Below are 21,926 nucleotides of genomic sequence, written 5' to 3'. Positions count from 1 at the left end.
ATAGGGTGTGTCTATGAAAAAAATACAGGTTTTATCATTTAGACCATTCGATTGGTCGATACAAGACTTTCGTTCGACCAAGTTATTTTTTAGTCGGGGACAGCCCTACCTCTATTACAGTAAAATAATGGCTCAATGTGTTCGTTTCGGTATCTATATGACCGATTCTGTTGGGCCAAACCTCAAATGCAAATGTCAGAGAGGAAGAAGTGATCTCTAAACTTAAACTGGTGTGAGTGGCAGGGGGAGGGGCTTGGTGTGTGTGTATAAAAAGAGAGAAGTTTCTCTCTCCAAAATGGATCCAAAAGAAGCCCAATGGGATTATTTTGGACCTAAGCTTGTCGCCTGCCTTCCCGCCTTTGGGACAACGACTCCCATTGTTAAGGTGGGAGGCATGAGCATCTCGTCATATGCAGATTTCTGGTGTAAATAGGAATGTGCACACAGCACAGAAGGAGACAAGACTAAAAAGACAACATGAGAACAAGCGTACAAGAAACGCACATAAAAACGAATACAAAAAAAGCTTGATTCTTGTGGAACAGGCATTTGGTACAGGCATTTGGTACAGGCATTTGGTACAGGCATTTGGTACAGGCATTTGGTACAGGCATTTGGTACAGGCATTTGGAACAAAAACATGAATTCGATACATCTCCCAGCCCTCCATCTGACTACACAAGGCAGTCGTGTACCCTTGCAACTGAACTTCAAGCCCTGAGGAAGATGACATCACTGCTCGATGCTAATAGCCATTGGGTTCTTCAACTTTTTCAGCACGGGACCCAAGCTTAGGAAAACATGCAACTATACGTAAATATGGGTACATTACATTGCCCTTATGCCTAAAACTATAGCAATATAGACAATAACAATGAAATTAGATACCCATATGAATAGCTATGGATGTTTATTGTTCCCCATTAAAAACACTTACATATTCGTCAAGGTTGGAACTGTTGCTGTCAAAATACAATAAGTAATTTTCATTCTGAACAGGAAGAATCTGATCGCATCACACAGGTATAACAGAACACAGACAGGCTCCGTTTGATCGTGCAACCCTAAGTAACAGTACAGATAAATGGTCAGGCCTACTGTACATCTTACTGTAGAAATGATTGTTGGAACTGTGACTTAAAATAAAATAGGTCATTGTTATTATGAACTAGAATAAACTGATCAAATCACACAGATGTTGACCAGAAAGACAAACAAACAAAAACACTCCTAATAAGAGGTGTGTGGCTGGTTGAAGTTTTCAACAAGCAGGTCTATTCTGGGCTTCGTTTTTTAGTCTGTTTCTGTACTTTTTTTTTTTTTAAGTGCGTCAGAGTTGAGAACCCTGACTCGCGTAGGTATGTGGTGCCAAACTGGATCAGAACATCTACTGCTTTGTCAGTTAGCGATACCGATTTCCGATATTTACCTTGGTAAAAAAACGCCACCAATACTTATAATATTTAGCGCCCTTTTAAGCATTTTAGTACAATTAAATAGTTAACACACACGGACACGGACACAGCGGTCTAAGGCACTGCATGTCAGTGCAGGAGGCGTCACTACGGTCCCTGGTTCGAATCCAGGCTGTATCACATTCGGCCGTGATTGGGAGACCCATAGGGCAGAGCACAATTGGCCCAGCGTCCTCCAGGTTTGGCCGGGGTAAAGAAAAATAACAAAAGTTATTTTGTTGGCATTTACCCATGTCCCCATTACCAGTAGAACATAATCAAAACCTATTTATATCCCTTACTTGCTGTGCTGTTTCATTGTTCATTTGTTTCATTCTCAACCAGGATTTCATCATGCATGTCAAGCAGTGAAGTTTCAGCTGTCTGTCCGTGGCTTCTCTTCCTTGGTGCCCGTTTCCATCTTGTTCAGCTGTGTGTGTAACATTTCACGTAAACCATGTTTCTTGTCTGCATCGAAGTAGCAGTCCTTGTACCTAGCATGGAGCATGGTGGCAAAAGAGTAGAGGCTCGGAGGGAATACGAGCAATACGGCTTTCCTCAGTACAAAATCCTCATCGACCCACTGTGCTGTCAGACTCTGCATGCTCATGGGGTTGACATTGCTGGTGCAAATGTCAGTCGTGAAGCTAATAACAGTGACACCCATAGCAAGTAGATCACAGACGTACGTTTCAACAATACTGTAACTCTGGTAGGGCAACATCTGAAATATAGTGTGTCCTGGGGCTTGACCAGCCGGCGAAAGCCAATATCATCCACGACAGAGGACGGTTGATTGTCAAGGGAAATTAATTCCATTATCTTGGCGTTGATGGATTTGCCTTTGTGTTGTCTTGCTGAAATGTTATTATTATTTCAAATGACTGCTCGACTTGAACTTGTTTAGTCGTTGGAAGTGTAGCTCTTAGTGTTTTTCTGCTTTTGTTCTGTGTAGCGCTGCATTTTTCATGGTGTCATTACAACATCTACCTACGTTATATAGGTATGTACCTCATCTACCTACGTTATATAGGTATGTACCTCATCTACCTACGTTATATAGGTATGCACCTCATCTACCTACATTATATAGGTATGTAGGTCATCTACCTACGTTATATAGGTATGTAGGTCATCTACCTACGTTATATAGGTATGTAGGTCATCTACCTCCATTATATAGGTATGTAGGTCATCTACCTACGTTATATAGGTATGTACCTCATCTACCTACGTTATATAGGTATGTACCTCATCTACCTACGTTATATAGGTATGCACCTCATCTACCTACGTTATATAGGTATGTAGGTCATCTACCTACGTTATATAGGTATGTAGGTCATCTACCTACGTTATATAGGTATGTAGGTCATCTACCTACGTTATAAAGGTATGTAGGTCATCTACCTCCATTATATAGGTATGTAGGTCATCTACCTACGTTATATAGGTATGTACCTCATCTACCTACGTTATATAGGTATGTAGGTCATCTACCTACGTTATATAGGTATGTACCTCATCTACCTACGTTATATAGGTATGTAGGTCATCTACCTCCATTATATAGGTATGTACCTCATCTGCCTACGTTATATAGGTATGCACCTCATCTACCTACGTTATATAGGTATGTAGGTCATCTACCTCCATTATATAGGTATGTAGGTCATCTACCTACGTTATATAGGTATGTACCTCATCTACCTACGTTATATAGGTATGTAGGTCATCTACCTACGTTATATAGGTATGTACCTCATCTACCTACGTTATATAGGTATGTAGGTCATCTACCTCCATTATATAGGTATGCAGGTCATCTACCTACGTTATATAGGTATGTAGGTCATCTACCTACGTTATATAGGTATGTACCTCATCTACCTACGTTATATAGGTATGTACCTCATCTACCTACGTTATATAGGTATGCACCTCATCTACCTACGTTATATAGGTATGTAGGTCATCTACCTACGTTATATAGGTATGTAGGTCATCTACCTACGTTATATAGGTATGTAGGTCATCTACCTACGTTATATAGGTATGTAGGTCATCTACCTACGTTATATAGGTATGTAGGTCATCTACCTACGTTATATAGGTATGTACCTCATCTACCTACGTTATATAGGTATGTAGGTCATCTACCTACGTTATATAGGTATGTACCTCATCTACCTACGTTATATAGGTATGTAGGTCATCTACCTCCATTATATAGGTATGTACCTCATCTGCCTACGTTATATAGGTATGCACCTCATCTACCTACGTTATATAGGTATGTAGGTCATCTACCTCCATTATATAGGTATGTAGGTCATCTACCTACGTTATATAGGTATGTACCTCATCTACCTACGTTATATAGGTATGTAGGTCATCTACCTACGTTATATAGGTATGTACCTCATCTACCTACGTTATATAGGTATGTAGGTCATCTACCTCCATTATATAGGTATGTAGGTCATCTACCTACGTTATATAGGTATGTAGGTCATCTACCTACGTTATATAGGTATGTACCTCATCTACCTACGTTATATAGGTATGTAGGTCATCTACCTACGTTATATAGGTATGTACCTCATCTACCTACGTTATATAGGTATGTACCTCATCTACCTACGTTATATAGGTATGTACCTCATCTACCTACGTTATATAGGTATGTAGGTCATCTACCTCCATTATATAGGTATGCACGTCATCTACCTACGTTATATAGATATGTAGGTCATCTACCTCCATTATATAGGTATGTAGGTCATCTACCTACGTTATATAGGTATGTACCTCATCTACCTACGTTATATAGGTATGTAGGTCATCTACCTACGTTATATAGGTATGTACCTCATCTACCTACGTTATATAGGTATGTACCTCATCTACCTACGTTATATAGGTATGTACCTCATCTACCTACGTTATATAGGTATGCACCTCATCTACCTACGTTATATAGGTATGTAGGTCATCTACCTACGTTATATAGGTATGTAGGTCATCTACCTACGTTATATAGGTATGTAGGTCATCTACCTACGTTATATAGGTATGTAGGTCATCTACCTACGTTATATAGGTATGTAGGTCATCTACCTACGTTATATAGGTATGTAGGTCATCTACCTACGTTATATAGGTATGTACCTCATCTACCTACGTTATATAGGTATGTAGGTCATCTACCTACGTTATATAGGTATGTACCTCATCTACCTACGTTATATAGGTATGTAGGTCATCTACCTCCATTATATAGGTATGTACCTCATCTGCCTACGTTATATAGGTATGCACCTCATCTACCTACGTTATATAGGTATGTAGGTCATCTACCTCCATTATATAGGTATGTAGGTCATCCACCTACGTTATATAGGTATGTACCTCATCTACCTACGTTATATAGGTATGTAGGTCATCTACCTACGTTATATAGGTATGTAGGTCATCTACCTACGTTATATAGGTATGTAGGTCATCTACCTACGTTATATAGGTATGTAGGTCATCTACCTACGTTATATAGGTATGTACCTCATCTACCTACGTTATATAGGTATGTACCTCATCTACCTACGTTATATAGGTATGTAGGTCATCTACCTACGTTATATAGGTATGTACCTCATCTACCTACGTTATATAGGTATGTAGGTCATCTACCTCCATTATATAGGTATGTACCTCATCTACCTACGTTATATAGGTATGTACTTCATCTACCTACGTTATATAGGTATGCACCTCATCTACCTACGTTATATAGGTATGCACCTCATCTACCTACGTTATATAGGTATGTACCTCATCTACCTACGTTATATAGGTATGTACGTCATCTACCTACGTTATATAGGTATGTAGGTCATCTACCTCCATTATATAGGTATGCACGTCATCTACCTACGTTATATAGGTATGTAGGTCATCTACCTACGTTATATAGGTATGTACCTCATCTACCTACGTTATATAGGTATGTACCTCATCTACCTACGTTATATAGGTATGTAGGTCATCTACCTCCATTATATAGGTATGCACGTCATCTACCTACGTTATATAGGTATGTAGGTCATCTACCTACGTTATATAGGTATGTACCCCTTAAGCGCAATATTTTGTCACGAAAAGATGCGACTATGCATATTCTTGACAGTTTTTTGAAAGAAAACACTCTGAAGTTTCAGAATCTGCAAAGATATTGTCTGTAAGTGCCCCAGAACTCATTCTACAGGCGAAACCAAGATGAAACGTCAAACAGGAAATGAGCAGAATTTCTGAAGCTCTGTTTTCTAATGTCTCCTTATATGGCTGTGAATGCGACAGGAATAAGCTTAGACGTTCTGCCGTTTCCCCAAGATGTCGGCAGCATTGTGACGCATTTGTAGGCATATCATTGGAAGATTGACCATAAGAGACTACATTTTCCAAATGTCCGCCTGGTGTCCTGCGTCGAAATTGGTGCGAAACACATGCTTCCACGAACGATATATCATCGAAGAGATATGTGAAAACACCTTGAAGATTGATTCTAAACCACGTTTGCCATGTTTTCAGTCGATATTATGGAGTTAATTTGGAAAAAAGTTCGCGTTTTGAGGACTGAATTTTCGGGGTTTTTTTTGTAGCCAAATGTGATATACAAAACGGAGCTATTTCTAATACATAAAGAATATTTTTGGAAAAAACTGAGCATTTGCTATCTAACTGAGAGTCTCCTCATTGAAAACATCCAAAGTTCTTCAAAAGGTAAATGATTTTATTTTAAGGATTTTATGTTTTTGTTGAAATGTTGCGTGCTGGATGCTAACGCTAATGCTAACGCTAAATGCTACGCTAGCTAGCTACTTTTACACAAATGATTGTTTTCCTATGGTTGAGAAGCATATTTTGAAAATCTGAGATGACAGTGTTGTTTACAAAAGGCTAAGCTTGAGAGATGGCATATTTATTTCATTTCATTTGCGATTTTCATGAATAGTTAACGTTGCGTTATGGTAATGAGCTTGAGGCTGTAGTCACGATACCGGATCCGGGATGGGGAGATCAGAGAGGTTAAACTAGACATCGGGCCGATGTCGGCATTTTTTAGCTAATATCGGCAGATTCCGATATGCTCACCGACTATATCGTGCATCCTTAACAGCAGGCCTAATATTCTTTAATCTGTACGGTTACTTAGGGTTGAACTATCAGTAGCTAGCTAGCTTGCTTTGGCTAACGTTCGCTAGATAGCTATTAGCTGTGTACAAGGCGATTGTTTGAAAGAGAAACTCCCATCGACTACTATGAGATATAATAAGCAAAAATAAGGGAGTACTATCAACACGTAATAAAATGATAATTCCATGCTAGCTGAAGTACTCAACTGTCCTGAAGCCTTTTGCCCTGTTCTGAAAGAAGTCCCTTGGTTTACTGTCATGCTGTGGATGTTTGGTCAGGATGTATTGTTTTGATTTGTTCGTTTTGTTATTTAACTAGGTAAGTCAGTTAAGAACAAATTGTTATTTTACAATGACAGCCTACCCCAGCCAAATCCTAATGACACTGGGCCAACTGTGCGCTGCCATATGGGACTCCCAATCACGGCCGGTTGTGATACAGCCTGGAATTGAACCAGGGTCTGTAGGGACGCCTCTAGCACTGAGATGCAGTGCCTTAGACCGCTGCACCACTCGGGAGCATCTTACATCTTACAATACTAAGTACTTCCCAAACAAAACACATTATGGGCGCTCCTAGTTATTTCTCAAAGTTTGTATGAAACCAAGAGAGAAACTTATCGCTGTATTTGCGTTTCATGACGATTGAGCTCAGTCATAACTTGTGTCAATTCAATGTGAGAGGTGAGTGACGGCGAGTGGGAATGAGAAGCCAGTGGCTTCGCACAGCTACCAAACATCGCTGCTGAACAGAGAGCGCCGCCGAACAGAGAGCGCAGTTGCACTTGGACAAATTTTTCTTAGTAATAAATGAAATAATTAGACATTTACTCGGACACGTCACGACCATTAACAGGTCCGCAACCCACACTTTAAGAAAGGCTATAATAGTCGTATTGCTACATACTGTATATAAAGTCACACTCCATAATAAAAAGTAACAAGCATCTCTTGCTCTACCTCCCTCCATTAAAGCGCTGTTGATTCTCTCCCAGCATGTGCTTCACTTTCTTTGTACCTCCTGCTCTCCTCCTCTTCATCACTCTCTGCTCCTCTCCATCCCTCTCTGCTCCTCTCCATCCCTCTCTCCTCCTCAACTGCTCTGAATAGCTGAATTATTAAGTGCCCCACCCAGTGCCCCACAGAGTGAACAGAGTGACAGTACACGGGGGTTGACAGAGAGAGAGGGGTAACGAGAGAATGTGAAGAGAACAATTTGAAGTGACGAGTGTATGTTTACTGTATGACCCTTCATTACACTACCACCCACTGCTTGCTGGTTGTTGGCATACCACAAGAGTGTTAGCTCACTGAGCTAAAGCCACGGAAAACTAACTTGGCACGTAACCTCTTAAATACACAGTGGTTCGCCAGAAGTAACTGATGGGTGAAGAAACATAGGGATTGAAGGAAGTCTCTAGGTTTTGCTTGCCTGAGGTAGAGTATCTCATGATAAGCTGTAGACCACACTATTTACCAAGATAGTTTTCATCTATATTCTTCGTAGCTGTCTATTTGCCACCACAAACCGCCGCTGTCACTAAGACCACACTCAATGAGCTGTATATGGCCAAAAGCAAACAGGAAAATGCTCATCCAGAGGTGGCACTCCTATTAGCCAGGGAATTTAATGCAGGGAAACTCAAATCCGCCTTACCTAATTTCTACCAGCATGTTAAATGTGCAACCAGAGGGAAAAACACTCTGGACCACATTTACTCCACACAGAGAGATGCATACAAACCTCTCCCTTGCCCTCCATTTGGCAAATCTGACCATAATTCTATTCTCCTGATTTCTGCTTACAAGCCAAAACTAAAGCAGGAAGTACCAGTGACTCAGTCAACAAGAAAGTGGTCAGATGAAGCAGATGCTAAGTTACAGGACTGTTTTGCTAGCACAGACCGTAATATGTTCCCGGGATTCTTCCGATGGTATTGAGGAGTACACCACATCAGTCACTGGCTTTATCAATAAGTGCATCGATGACGTCGTTCCCACAGTGACTGTACGTACATACCCCAACCAGAAGCCATGGATTACAGGCAACATCTGCACTGAGCTAAAGGGTAGAACTGCCGCTTTCAAGGAGTGGGATTCTAAACCGGAAGCTATGCCCTCCGACGAACCATAAACAGGCAAAACTAGAATCGTACTACACCAGCTCTGACGCTCGTCGGATGCGGCAGGTCTTGCAAACTATTACACACTACAAAGGGAAGCACAGCCGCAAGCTGCCTAGTGACACGAGCCTACCAGACGAACTAATTTACTTCTATGCTCGTGTCGATGCAAGTAACACTGAAACATGCATGAGAGCATCAGCTGTTCTGGACAACTGTGTGATCACGCAGATGTGAGTAAGACCTTTAAACAGGTCAACATTCACAAGGCCGCAGGGCCAGACAGATTACCAGGACATGTGCTCAAAGCATGCGCTGACCAAATGGCACTGACATTTTAAACTTGTCCCTGACTGAGTCTGTAATACCAACATGTTTCAAGCAGACCACCATAGTTCCTGTGCTGCCGCACAGCAGGCGGTAGCCAAAAGGCTTCTTAACAGCTTCTACCCCCAAGCCATAAGCCTACTGAACAGCTAATCAAAGGGCTACCCAGACACCTATTTTATGCCGCTGCTACGCTCTGTGTATTATCTATGCAGACACTTTTACTCTACCTACATGTACATACTACCTTGACAAACCGGTGCACCCGCACATTGACTCTCTACCGGTACCCCCTGTATATAGCCTCCACATTGACTCTGTACCGGTACCCCCTGTATATAGCCTCCACATTGACTCTGTACTGGTACCCCCTGTATATAGCCTCCACATTGACTCTGTACCGGTACCCCCTGTATATAGCCCCCACATTGACTCTGTATATAGCCTCCACATTGACTCTGTATATAGCCTCCACATTGACTCTGTATATAGCCTCCACATTGACTCTGTACCATTAATACCCTGTATATAGACTCACTATTGTTATTTTACTCCTGCTGTTTAATTACTTGTTTCTTTTATTTTAATTTTTTACTTAACACTTTTTTTTAACTTCTTAAAGCATTGTTGGTTGTAAGTAAGCATTTCACTGTAAGGTCTACATCTGTTGTATTCAGCGCATGTGAAAAATAAAATCAGATTTATTTTTGATTTGATTGAAGAGATCTTTCTGTGTGAGTGAGTGAGTGAGTGAGTGAGTGAGTGTGTGAGTGAGACTTTCATGGCATTTGGCCTGGTGAGCAGCGGGTATATACTGGGGGTGAGTCACTGCTGTCCTGCTTGCCTTGCCCAAGCACGTGCGTGTTATATATACACAAGCCCTGCTCTGACGTTGTGACAAGGCCCTCAGACCCAGGGAGTAAGTCTGACGCACAATCAGAGAGAGAAACGGAAGCAGTCTGTGTGTGGTGGAACATCTCTGGCCCAGGACAAAATAAATAAATGTCACGACTTTCTGCATCAACCTGTGTGTGCGTGTCAGTCGAGCTTGACATTTTTTGGTCAGGACAAACTTCTGGCATTACACCATAACAAGTAGTCACAGAATAACACCCCATGAAATAGATTTTCCCCCTGAAAATGGCATGCTAAACAACCCAGCTCTTGACAACAGAAGTGTTTCAATGTTTTGTATTACCAGGCAGAATGGTGATGTCTCCTTCCACGGAAACCCTGTCACGCAAAACACTGAACAGCCACATTCAACAGGCATCACTGTGTCCACTGTGTATTTGTTTGGCCCTGGTAATCCCGAGGACCCTGTCACTCTTAAGCCACCCGTCTCATAAATAGTGGTTTCGTAGTGCATCCTCAACATGTGTGAGTGTGTACGCAAAGGAGGCCATATTACACCTACACAGGGTATAGTAGGGATAGGGTATAGCAGCCACGTCTAACCCTTACAGCCGTCTCATCATCAGGGCTATGGCTATGTGATCCATACACAGCCAGCGGGACAGAGGATCACATCCAACACAGTAATGGCGAGGTAAGAAGAGAAGAGAAGGAGTGAAAAACTCTCCCTTTTCATGAGAGGAGAAATGCCATTTACACCCCCAGAGACAGAGAGGCCGTTGGACAGGTGTGAGCCACTCATGAAAGCATTCTCCATCATTTTGGGACTGAGCCAAACTGATGTCCTGCAGCAAATCCATTAAAATATCACAACGAGAGAAAGAGAGAGAAAGAGAGAAAGAGAGAGAAAGAGAGAGAGAGAGAAAGGATTGCAGTGTCAACTTAGCAGATATGTTGGTAGGCCCTTCATGCTCTAACTAAAACAAATTGACAAACATCACTCTTCTACCAGTTACTGTGTGTTCATAGGACCGTCCCTACCTTCCCTCGCTATTTAAATTTCAAGAACCATGTCCTCCATCCTCCCTCCTTTAGCCTGACCTTTTCCATTCCTTGTACCCTCCATCTTTCCACTGCCCCCCCCCCCCCCCAATCTCTTTACCCTTCACTCGGCCTTCCCCCTCTCTCTGTAATGCCGGTCCAGCTCCTTGAGGGTTTGACCTGTCCTCAGAACACACGGGGGATCTGGGTTGTTATCTGAACATGACTGAAGCCAGGAGGCAGAGGGGGAAAATCACAGCTCCATGCTACTTCTGGCAACCTGCCTTCTCTTAGTGACTGGCTGCTTTAAACTGGCAGCAGCATATGACTGCTGCCTCTGGGGGAGTCACACTAGTACCCCAGTGTTCAAGTTGAAAGGATGTTTTTCACAACGTTCACAGAACAGCACTGGCACGAGTTGTCAGGGAGAGTGCACGAGTTGCACGGAACTAAATTATGTTGTCTTTGTATTTCAGTTTCAGCATACATGTTTTTTTTAACCTTTATTTAACGAGGGAAGTTAGTTAAGAACAAATTCTTATTTATAATGACGGCCTACACCGGCCAAACCCGGACGATGCTGGGCCAATTATGTGCTGCCCTATGGGACTCCCAATCACGGCCGGTTGTGATACAGCCTGGTTTCGAACCAGGGTGTCTGTAGTGACGCCTCAAGCACTGAGATGCAGTCCCTTAGACCGCTGTGCTACTTGGGAGCCCTACAATCAGGCTGCACATAGGGTGGCAGGCAAAGGCAAGTGCACACACACAGAATCCCGCCGCCCACTGTATTTCCTGTGACTAGATAGCAAGCCAAGTAAATGCAGACCTTGATGCAGCGATTACCTAACTGTGTGTGTGTGGAGGTCCTGAACTGAGGACTCTCTTTCTTTCTCTCAGGGAGTGTTGGGTTTCGCTGCTCGCTCCGTCTTGCTCCACGGCCCAAAGTGGCAATTTTCACCAGGGTAATTCGAAGCCAGCCATGCAAACTGGGAGAGGGCACGGGAGTGCCTTCGACCCTTAATTACTCTTTAACGAGCACTTCTGAGGGTGTTTATGAATTAATGGCCTCTTGTCTGTCAGGGGGTGGAGACATCAGTTCGAGGGGGACAAATAGGGAGAGTTGTGGTGGTGTGAAATCCCCCCCCCTCCCCTCCCCCCCATCCCTGTGGAGTTTCTAAAGCTCTTGGACTTACACACTGACAGTCTGTATACGGTCTCTGTACGTAATGTCTTCATGACGCACCAAGTTAACAGATTTTTTTCAGTGACTCCCAAGCATGCTCAATTTATTTTCCCTGTCCTCCAGCATCCATGGGAGAGGTCAGTCTTTTTAAGGGCCTAGTTTAAGGGGCTGGGGGCAGGGGGTGTGGATGGGTAGTGAGAGAGACATGCCAGTGCCATCTCCCACTCCCTATATCAATCCCATACCCTCTATCTGTCCCCCTCTCTGTCCATATATGCATCCCAGAACAGGATTAGGCTGGGTGCCCAGTGGTGACACAAGGGCATTGGAGGTTCAGGTGGACTCAGGCAGAGTGAGGGCCTGAGAGAGAGGGCAAAGAGGGAGGGAAGGATGGGAGTGGGAGCATTGAGACAGAAGTGAGATAAACAGCTTAAAATCATTAATGGGAGAATGAGTGAAAGAGCGAGCCAGGGAGAGTGAGTGAGCAACAAAGAGTGACGAAGAGGGAGAGCTGGTACACTCTGTAATAAAATAGAGGAAAGGTGAAGGCTGTGAAACCATAATTGATGAGAGGGCAGAATTAAGAAGGTTCAGCCAAAGGCCAAAGACTCCTGGAACTGTCTGTGTCCGGAGAACTCTTTAAGAGTTCCAAGCTCGAAGGGCCGGTTCTTATGAAATCATGTATTGGGTGCCTATAATGGCATGAATCTCTTCAACATTTGCTCTCCCCATGTTATCATTAGGCTTGCAATGTGTGTGTGCACAGATCGATATGGCATACAGAACAAAACACACTAACACCACTGTCGATTGCCGTCACTGTGTCTCGTCTTCTCAATGGCACAACAAATCCTCTTTCTCTTCCTGGGTCACAGTGTGTTCAGTTCCATTATTACTGTAACTGCTGCCACGGTTAACGGCTGCCCTGCCCTGACTGCCATGCTCCAAATTACCACAATGACTAGAGGGAGAATAATAATGAGAACCATTGGGCTCCTGACCCCTTCTGTCTCATCCTCCAGTATTTATGCTGCAGTAGTTTATGTGTCGGGGGGCTAGGGTCAGTTTGTTATATCTGGAGTACTTCTCCTGTCCGATCCGGTGTCCTGTGTGAATTTAAGTATGCTCTCTCTAATTCTCTCTTTCTCTCTCTCGGAGGACCTGAGCCCTAGGACCATGCCTCAGGACTACCTGACATGATGACTCATTGCTGTCCCCAGCAATGGCTATGCTGCTGCTCCAGTTTCAACTTTTCTGCCTGCGATTATTATTATTTGACCATGCTGATCATTTATGAACATTTGAACATCTTGGCCATGTTCTGTTATAACCTCCACCCGGCACAGCCAGAAGAGGACTGGCCACCCCACATAGCCTGGTTCCTCTCTAGGTTTCTTCCTAGGTTTTGGCCTTTCTAGGGAGTTTTTCCTAGCCACCGTGCTTCTACACCTGCATTGCTTGCTGTTTGGGGGTTTTAGGCTGGGTTTCTGTACAGCACGTTGAGATATCAGCTGATGTACGAAGGGCTATATAAATTAATTTGGCTCCCATCACTCTATCTGCCTGTATGAAATAATCTCTCTCCATGTTCGCTGATGATCCATTCATCTGGGTCTGTGCCCATCTAGTCCTCCCCTTTTGGGAAGATTAACATTTTGCAGTGGGAGAAAGAGGTCACAGAAAGATATTTTCAGCATTGGCTACTTTGCTACCAAATCAGTGGTTTTCCAACATGGCTTCTGATGTGGAGCTCCTTGATTGTCTCTATAACAAGCACAACAGATGAGGTTTCTTTACCATTGCATGTAGCCTATATTTTTAAAAAAATGTAAGAATCCGGTAGCCCGGACTTGGAAACCGCCGCATTAGAGGTTTATGTGTCTAGGAGCCTGAAAGAGCCCATGTCGTCAAGGGACAAATAGTGGTTTCTCTCTCACAGTGGGGTCAATACACCCTCTCTACAAATACACCAGACCAAGTGGGAGCTCCATACAGCTCTTTTGTGTAAAATCATATAATGGCACTGAAGGGGCACAGTGTGTACACAACAAATTCCAGAGCTCAGTAGGATGGTGGGTTGTGATAGCATTAGGCCTAAATGTTCTGGCTATTTAAGAAAGAACACTGTCCCATAGTTGTTGTGATATGACAAAGCAGGTTTAAGGCGTCAGCATGCTTCAGTTTGGCTGAAGCCCAGCCGAACGAGTGTGCTCACAAACTCCCTTGAAAGACCTTCACTTGAAAAACAAAAAAAGGGGCAATAGTGCAGTTTGTCCATTTTGAGACACCGTAGCCAGTAGACTTCCTCAAAATATAGTCTGGATTCATCTAAGATAATTAATGACAGATTAGAGTTAATAAGTTTTTGCTGACGAGATCTTAGTCGCACAATTTTATAGATTTAAAAAAAAAAATGAAAAATCTGCATGAAAACGAGTCGTCTCTGGTTGAATGACAAAGACTTTTGAAGAATGCCTACTGTTGACCAATCACTGATGCAGGGGCATAAACTAAAGTTCAAAGACAAAGTCTATCTCCAGAAAAAAGTGTGCTCCCAAAAATCCCGAAAAAAACCTCACCAAAGTCTGAACAAAAACGTCACAAAATGTGGTAATATATGCATGAACTCTAACAAACTGTTTCGTCTTGGAATCATGACAGTCTTTCGTTTCACCGGACGCACATGACCTGGACGTTGATTAAGGTAGTCCCCGCACCTCTCTGATTCAGATGGGTTAAATGATGAAGACACATTTCCGATGAATGCATTCAGTTGTGCAACTGACTAGGTATCCCCTTTATCAGACCTGACGTGATTGAGTTTAAGACTGTTGTGTCGGCCTTTCTTAAAACAGTTGAGTCAGCCATAGAAAACCCAACTGAGCTAGGCTAGTGTTTGGTCTCGCTAACAAACTAATGATTTCTACTGTCAGCACTAAATTATTTAGCACCTTGATTTCCAATCAGGTTGTACAGCAGTGTTGCTCAATCTATTTCTGTATTGTAAGTTTGAAAGGGATACTTTGGGATTTTGTCAATGAGGCCCTTTATCTACTTCCCCAGAGGTCAGGTGAACTGGTGGATACCATTTTTGTCTCTGTGTCCAGTATACGAAAGAGGTAGTTTCACGTGCACACTAGCAGACACCCGTAAACTTCCAGTCACTGAGCTAACACTAGTTAACATTGACTCGCGAAACTACCTATAACTTCCTTCATACTGGACACTAAGAAATAAAAATGCTATGCACGAGTTCACCTGACTCTGGGGAAGTAGATAAAGGCCCTCATTGACAAAATCCCGAAGTCTCCCTTTAACCCGGCACTAACACACCCCTTCAACTAATCAACAGCTTGGTGATTCGTTAATAATTTTAGGCGTGGATTGAGGGTAATGGTTGTGTGCTGAGAAGACTCTGTGGTAGTTTCTGACTTCTGTCCTTTAGGCCACGTTTCCCCCCAACCAAAAACACAAGTGCAGGCCACACAGAGCAGCAGAATGGCTTGCCCTCCCTCAGTCAGCAAACAGTAGTTTCCCTAATGCCAAAATCAAACAGGTCTCCTCCCAAATTTAACAACAGGACTACAGAGAGCGCCAAACCCTGCATTCCACATACATACCTGTCATTGCAACAGCGGCAGCAAACCGTGTACCATAAAAACTGTGTTGCCACGGTGACCTACCTTAACACAGGGGTGTGGCGGCGCTGTGGGTGCGCCCTGAAACTACACCTTACCCCTGAGCGTCCGTATTGTCTGACTGTCCCAGATAGCCTACAGTACCTTAATCCGTCATCACAATAAACTGTCTGATAAGGAGAAGAACACTGATAAACTCAGTTTCCATACAGGTCTCTTATTCCCTAGAACATGTCCATGCTATTGTCCACATCTAGGAGCGAAATGGGTTAGTTCTGGCATTTATGCGGCATTTACAGTACAATGTGAATAAAATAGTATCTCTCAGCTGGAACCACTTCACACATCCGGAAGCCTAATGGAAGGAATAACAGTAGAGAACTGTGGGGTGTAGGTGGATAGAAACTGGAAGCTACATTAGGCTACTCAAACTAATGTGCATTTCAAACCGCACATTAGTTTGCATAAATATCACAAATCGGCCTTGGGCTGAATTACAGTTTTTAAACTGTAGTAGACAAAAGAGTGGACACACCATGGCGGATTCTAATGGGATTTACTTACACATTGCTGTCATTGCTCTTTTGTCTGGGCTGTGGGTGAGAGCAGTTTATGAACTACTCTGCCAGACAGCAAAGCAGGCTACTGTATGTAAACCCTGTCGGCTACAGTAGCCTACAATGTGAAGCTCTTTTATTCTGGCAAATAAACATCACTTTCTGCAATGTGTGGGAAAAAAAAGTGTGCTATGAAGAGTGTTTAATGTCCATCTAAGCGCAGCTGTTAAATCAACAGTGTAACAACCAGCGATACAATAGGCTAACAATAATCATCCCAACGAATATAAACTGTGTGCGGGAATTTGATTTTTGGATTGTAGACCCATTGTGGAACAAGCCAATAGGCTATGGGATAGCATTTAGCAATTCCCCAATTGATTTAAGCACAAAACAAATGGAAACAAATGGAAAAACTGGGAAGCAATTAGAATTATTTAAAGAAAACAGACAGCCTACGATGTAAACCAAACACGACGGTATCAAACAGTGGAAGCACAAGTGATGTTAATGAATGAGTCGAAGGCTACTCGGTAATAACATATTCGAGCCTACTTAATATAATAAGTGCATTCTTTAATGTAAAAGGAAAACATTACATTTGTATGTTAACCATATTTTACTGGAAGCCTGTAATAACGCACATATAGCCTATCAACTGCACCGTGTGGAGTGTGGACACAAAGACAGTGCCCTAAAGAATCAGAAAGTGACGGTCTACACTAGTGAACGGACAACATGGTCCATGGATATTGTCCCCGTCTAGGCCTTGTACCAAACAAAGGATAGGCTACGTTGTATGTTTGTACCCACTGACGTGTCATAGTTTGCATTACTACATTTGTGAAAAGAAAACACAGCAGCCATAGCCTATAGTTCACGCCACAAACATCAAGCCCGGGCGACCACACCAACTTTACGCTCAGTTGAAAATTGTCCTTACCTTGGTGTTCACTCCAACGAGAACAAGCAACGGGGACTGGAGAGCCACACACACTGGGGAAGAAACAGAAAACCTTGTCACAAACCAACCGAGTCGTGAGCAAAAGCGCAACAAAACTAAATTCACGTATTTGGTTCGGTTTCTCAGAACGATTCCTTTCTCTGGCCCAGCTATTCCACTCGCTGCTTGCTAGTTCTCTCCCCCTCTAGCACAAGCTGCCTCCACCACAATCCACTCGTCCGACTGGTGACGTCACCGCCGAGGGACAATGCGTGGTATGACATGAGATTGATTTACTGCTACTAATCATACAATATACGTTGTTGAATGACTGGTTATTTTGCATTCGGAAGTTGCCTTCATAATCAAGGAGGAAATTGAAATAGTCTACTTTATAGGTATTCAGCTCAATTTACACAGTGATATAACAAGTAATCAGCTTTATTCTGTTTTTATTTGCATTTGCGTGACATGTTGAGTTTCCAGGTTGCTGTGTAAAGGGCAAGTTGCTGCCTTGGCCTGGAAGCCAGGACAATCACTCCAATCTGACCTTTGTTCAATGTTTATTCTGCAGCACTGTTTCCTCATGAAAACTTTATTTTTCCTTTATTTAACTAGGCAAGTCAGTTAAGAACAAATTCTTATTTACAATGACGGCCTACCCCAGTCAAACCCTAATCCAGACAATGCTGGACCTATGGGACTCCCAATCACGGCCGGTTGTGATACAGCCTGAAATCCAACCAGGGTCTGTAGCACTGAGATGCAGTGCCTTAGACCACTGCACCACTCAGGAGCCCGAGCAATTATCCATTTTTATTTTGAGGAAGTATAACCAATTAAATGGAGTTTGTGACTACTGAATGCAACCCACTGTGATGTTCAGTATTATTTTGTACAGAATTTCCTGTTTCACCCATATTAAAAAAAATGTTGTCACTACTGAACGTGGCCCATGTCTCAGGGAATAAAAAGAAACATCACTGTGGAGTTCCAAAGCTAGATGTATGTTAGGAGAAGTGCAATATTATCATGTTAGGAGACGTGTACTTGCAATGTGGAGGAGGTTGAAGAGAGTGAAGGAGGTAGAGTGAATTGGTTGAAGAGAGTGAGGGAGGTAGAGTGAATTGGTTGAAGAGAGTGAGGAAGGTAGAGTGAATTGGTTGAAGAGAGTGAGGGAGGTAGAGTGAATTGGTTGAAGAGAGTGAGGGAGGTAGAGTGAATTGGTTGAAGAGAGTGAGGGAGGTAGAGTGAATTGGTTGAAGAGAGTGAGGGAGGTAGAGTGAATTGGTTGAAGAGAGTGAGGGAGGTAGAGTGAATTGGTTGAAGAGAGTGAGGGAGGTAGAGTGAATTGGTTGAAGAGAGTGAGGGAGGTAGAGTGAATTGGTTGAAGAGAGTGAGGGAGGTAGAGTGAATTGGTTGAAGAGAGTGAGGGAGGTAGAGTGAATTGGTTGAAGATGGCGGGAATAAAAGGGGTCCACTTTCTCCAAAAATATGACAAAACATTTTCCCCGCCATCTTCAACCGATTCAAGCTCACCCTCTACCTCCCTCACTCTCTTCGACCTCCTCCACATTGCAAGTACACAAAAAATGAGTCATATTTTTGGAGAAAGTGGATCCCCTGCCTTTTGGCTGATCCATATGTGGTTTCAGGGTGGGTGAAAATGGAGTTGGTTGCTGTGGAATCGGTGAAGGTAATACGAAGTGGTCTTGTGATAATTGTTTGTGTTTCTGCCAGTCAGAGGGAACAGGCGCCACACGAATGGGGTCAAGAGCTGTGGCTTGTTTTGTTCTCAAAAAATAGTGCCATTGAAAGGAGTGAATACTGGGGTAGCTGTACATGAAAAAGTGGACCAACTGAAGGGGAAGATTCCAGGTATTTGTGAATCTCATTGTTTGGTGTGACGCATACAGGGTGGCGTGAGTGGTGGAACAGAAGACTCACTGAACAGAAGAGTTATTTTGAGTTGATGTTGAGTCTTTGCCCGTTATCCCATACAAGCTTTTCTGTTATCCCAAACAAGCTTTTGTGCCGAATCCATTACGTTGTTACAGGTGTCAAGCTTATGGGCATGTGGCAGCAGTGTGTAGGAGGGAGGTAGGTGTGCAGAAGGGCATGAGACAAAGGAATGTGTAGTATTGGGGAAAGAAGTGGTATGTGTTAATTGTAGGGGTGCTCATGGGGTTGGGGATCAGAAGTGTCCAGTATGAGAGAGGCAGTTTGAGGTTACCAGTGTTAGAGTAGTGCAGAGGGTGTCATATGATGAGGCAGTGAAGAAAGTAATATATGAGAACTTGTTCTCAACTGACCTACCTGGTTAAATAAAGATGAAATAAAAACATTAAATAAAAAAGTGGAGGAAGATGGGTCAATGGGGAGGGATCCTGAGAGGATTCGTGTGAGCAGTAGATCTGTGCCAACACAGAGGGATAGGACCTTGAGTGATATATGCTTCAGTAAGACGTACTTTATAACGTTCATAGCAATAGTTAACTGTATTTCAGCGATGGAACTTCAGTTGCAGAAAATAGAGGTCGTGCGGTGGCAGAGAACAATTTGAGTGTACGAGATTTGATGTCAGAAGAGTTACAGGGTGTGTTGAGTGGTTGAATCCCGTCCTCCCAGGCCGTTGGCCTGAGCTAGGACCAGGTAGGTTTCAATAGTGTAATAGGGTGGTGGGTTTTTAATGAGTGCAGGGTTAGATGGCAGGGTATTTTTTTTTTTTTAATATAGTGGTTATTTTTTCCCTTTCCCCTTTTTCCACGCAAAGTATAAGGGATTTATACCCCAGTCTAGTTGGTGGCGGCAATGCAACATTTATTGGATGCCAACCACCGTTAAACCTCAAAGAAGAAGAGGGCCAACTCTGCCTTTGACCAGCTCTTAATTCCAATAAGGAAACCCTGCTCTCTGTGTAATTACAGAACAACTAGTCTGGTGTAGCCAGACCTACAAAATTAGGTCGTTGTCCCCCCTTGTCACGTTCGTTGTATGGAGGAGACCAAACGGCAGCGTGATATGAATACATCTTCTTTGATAAGACGAAGAACACTTAAACAAAACAAACAACCTAATAAGACGAACGTGAAGCTATACTATAAATGTGCAGACACAGGCAACTAGACATAGACAATAACCCACGAAATACCCAAAGAAGATGGTTCCCAATCAGAGACAACGATAAACACCTGCCTCTAATTGAGAACCAATCTAAGCAACCATAGACATAAAACACCTAGATGATAAACAACCTCATAAACCTACAAAAACCCTAGACAGTACAAAAACACATACAGTGGAGCAAAAAAGTATTTAGTCAGCCACCAATTGTGCAAGTTCTCTCACTTAAAAAGATGAGAGGCCTGTAATTTTCATCATAGGTACACTTCAACTATGACAGGCAGAATTAGAAAAAAAAATCCAGAAAATCACATTGTAGGATTTTTAATGAATTTATTTGCAAATTATGGTGGAAAATAACTATTTGGTCACCTACAAACAAGCAAGATTTCTGGCTCTTACAGACCTTCTTCTTTAAGAGGCTCCTCTGTCCTCCACTCCACCAGCATCGCCGGCGTGACAGGCGGCATTGGCAGCTCCTGGTTGGCTGAAGGCTCTGGCGGCTCCTGGCTGACTGACGGCTCTGGCGGCTCCGGACAGGAGGGAGACTCTGGCGGCTCCGGACAGGAGGGAGACTCTGGCGGCTCCGGACAGGAGGGAGACTCTGGCGGCTCCGGACAGGAGGGAGACTCTGGCGGCTCCGGACAGGAGGGAGACTCTGGCGGCTCCGGACAGGAGGGAGACTCTGGCGGCTCCGGACAGGAGGGAGACTCTGGCGGCTCCGGACAGGAGGGAGACTCTGGCGGATGCGGACTGCGACCCGTCGTGATAGGTTCCCGGACTGCGACCCGTCGTATGAGATTCCGGTCTGCGGCCCGTCGTAGGAGGTTCCGGTCTGTAGACTGTTGCCGGACGCTCTGGACTGGGTACTGTTGCCAGACGCTCTGGACTGGGTACTGTTGCCGGACGCTCTGGACTGGGTACTGTTGCTGGACGCTCTGGTCTGGCGAGGCGCACTGTAGGCCTGGTGCGTGGTGCCGGTACTGGAGGTACCGGGCTGGGGACACGCACCTCAGGGCGAATGCGAGGAGTACTGGATCCTGGAGGCGCACTGGTGGCCTGGTACATGGTGCCGACACTGGTGGTACCGGGCCGAGGACATGCACCTCAGGGTGAGTGCGGGGAGCTCTACCTTGGGGCGGCGATATTCCCCTGGTTGTGCCCAGGGGCCTCCGCTGTCCAGAATTTCCTCCCAAGTCCATGAGTCCTGCGATCGCTGCTGCTGCCTTTTACCACGCTGCTTGGTCCTTTGTTTGTGGGTTATTCTGTCACGTTCATCGTATGGAGGAGACCAAGGTGCAGCGTGATATGAATAAATCTTCTTTAATAAGACGAAGAACACTTAAACAAAACAAACAAACTAATAAGACGAACGTGAAGCTATACTATAAACAAGTGTAGACACAGGCAACTAGACATAGACAATAACCCACAAAATACCCAAAGAAGATGGCTGCCTAAATATGGTTCCCAATCAGAGACAACGA

At 43.6% G+C, this 21,926-nt stretch overlaps 1 protein-coding gene across 1 annotated transcript in view; it reads right to left on the bottom strand.

Annotated features, from left to right (window-relative positions):
• LOC110501322 (cytoplasmic protein NCK2) overlaps positions 1-17,576 on the bottom strand; it is a 52,447-nt gene extending 34,871 nt beyond the window's left edge. Inside the window, exon 1 of the mRNA XM_021578799.3 lies at positions 17,317-17,576. The gene's annotated coding sequence lies outside the window, so the exon portion shown is untranslated. The remainder of the gene's footprint in view (positions 1-17,316) is intronic.
• Between the last annotated feature and the right edge of the window lie 4,350 nt (positions 17,577-21,926).

This window comes from Oncorhynchus mykiss, chromosome 22 (assembly GCF_057628025.1).
Source record: "Oncorhynchus mykiss isolate SJ-2025 chromosome 22, ASM5762802v1, whole genome shotgun sequence".
In the NCBI taxonomy this organism is placed as follows: domain Eukaryota; kingdom Metazoa; phylum Chordata; class Actinopteri; order Salmoniformes; family Salmonidae; genus Oncorhynchus; species Oncorhynchus mykiss.
The sequence above is the reverse complement of the archived record's forward strand: the minus strand, read 5'-3'. Positions and strand labels throughout refer to the sequence as shown.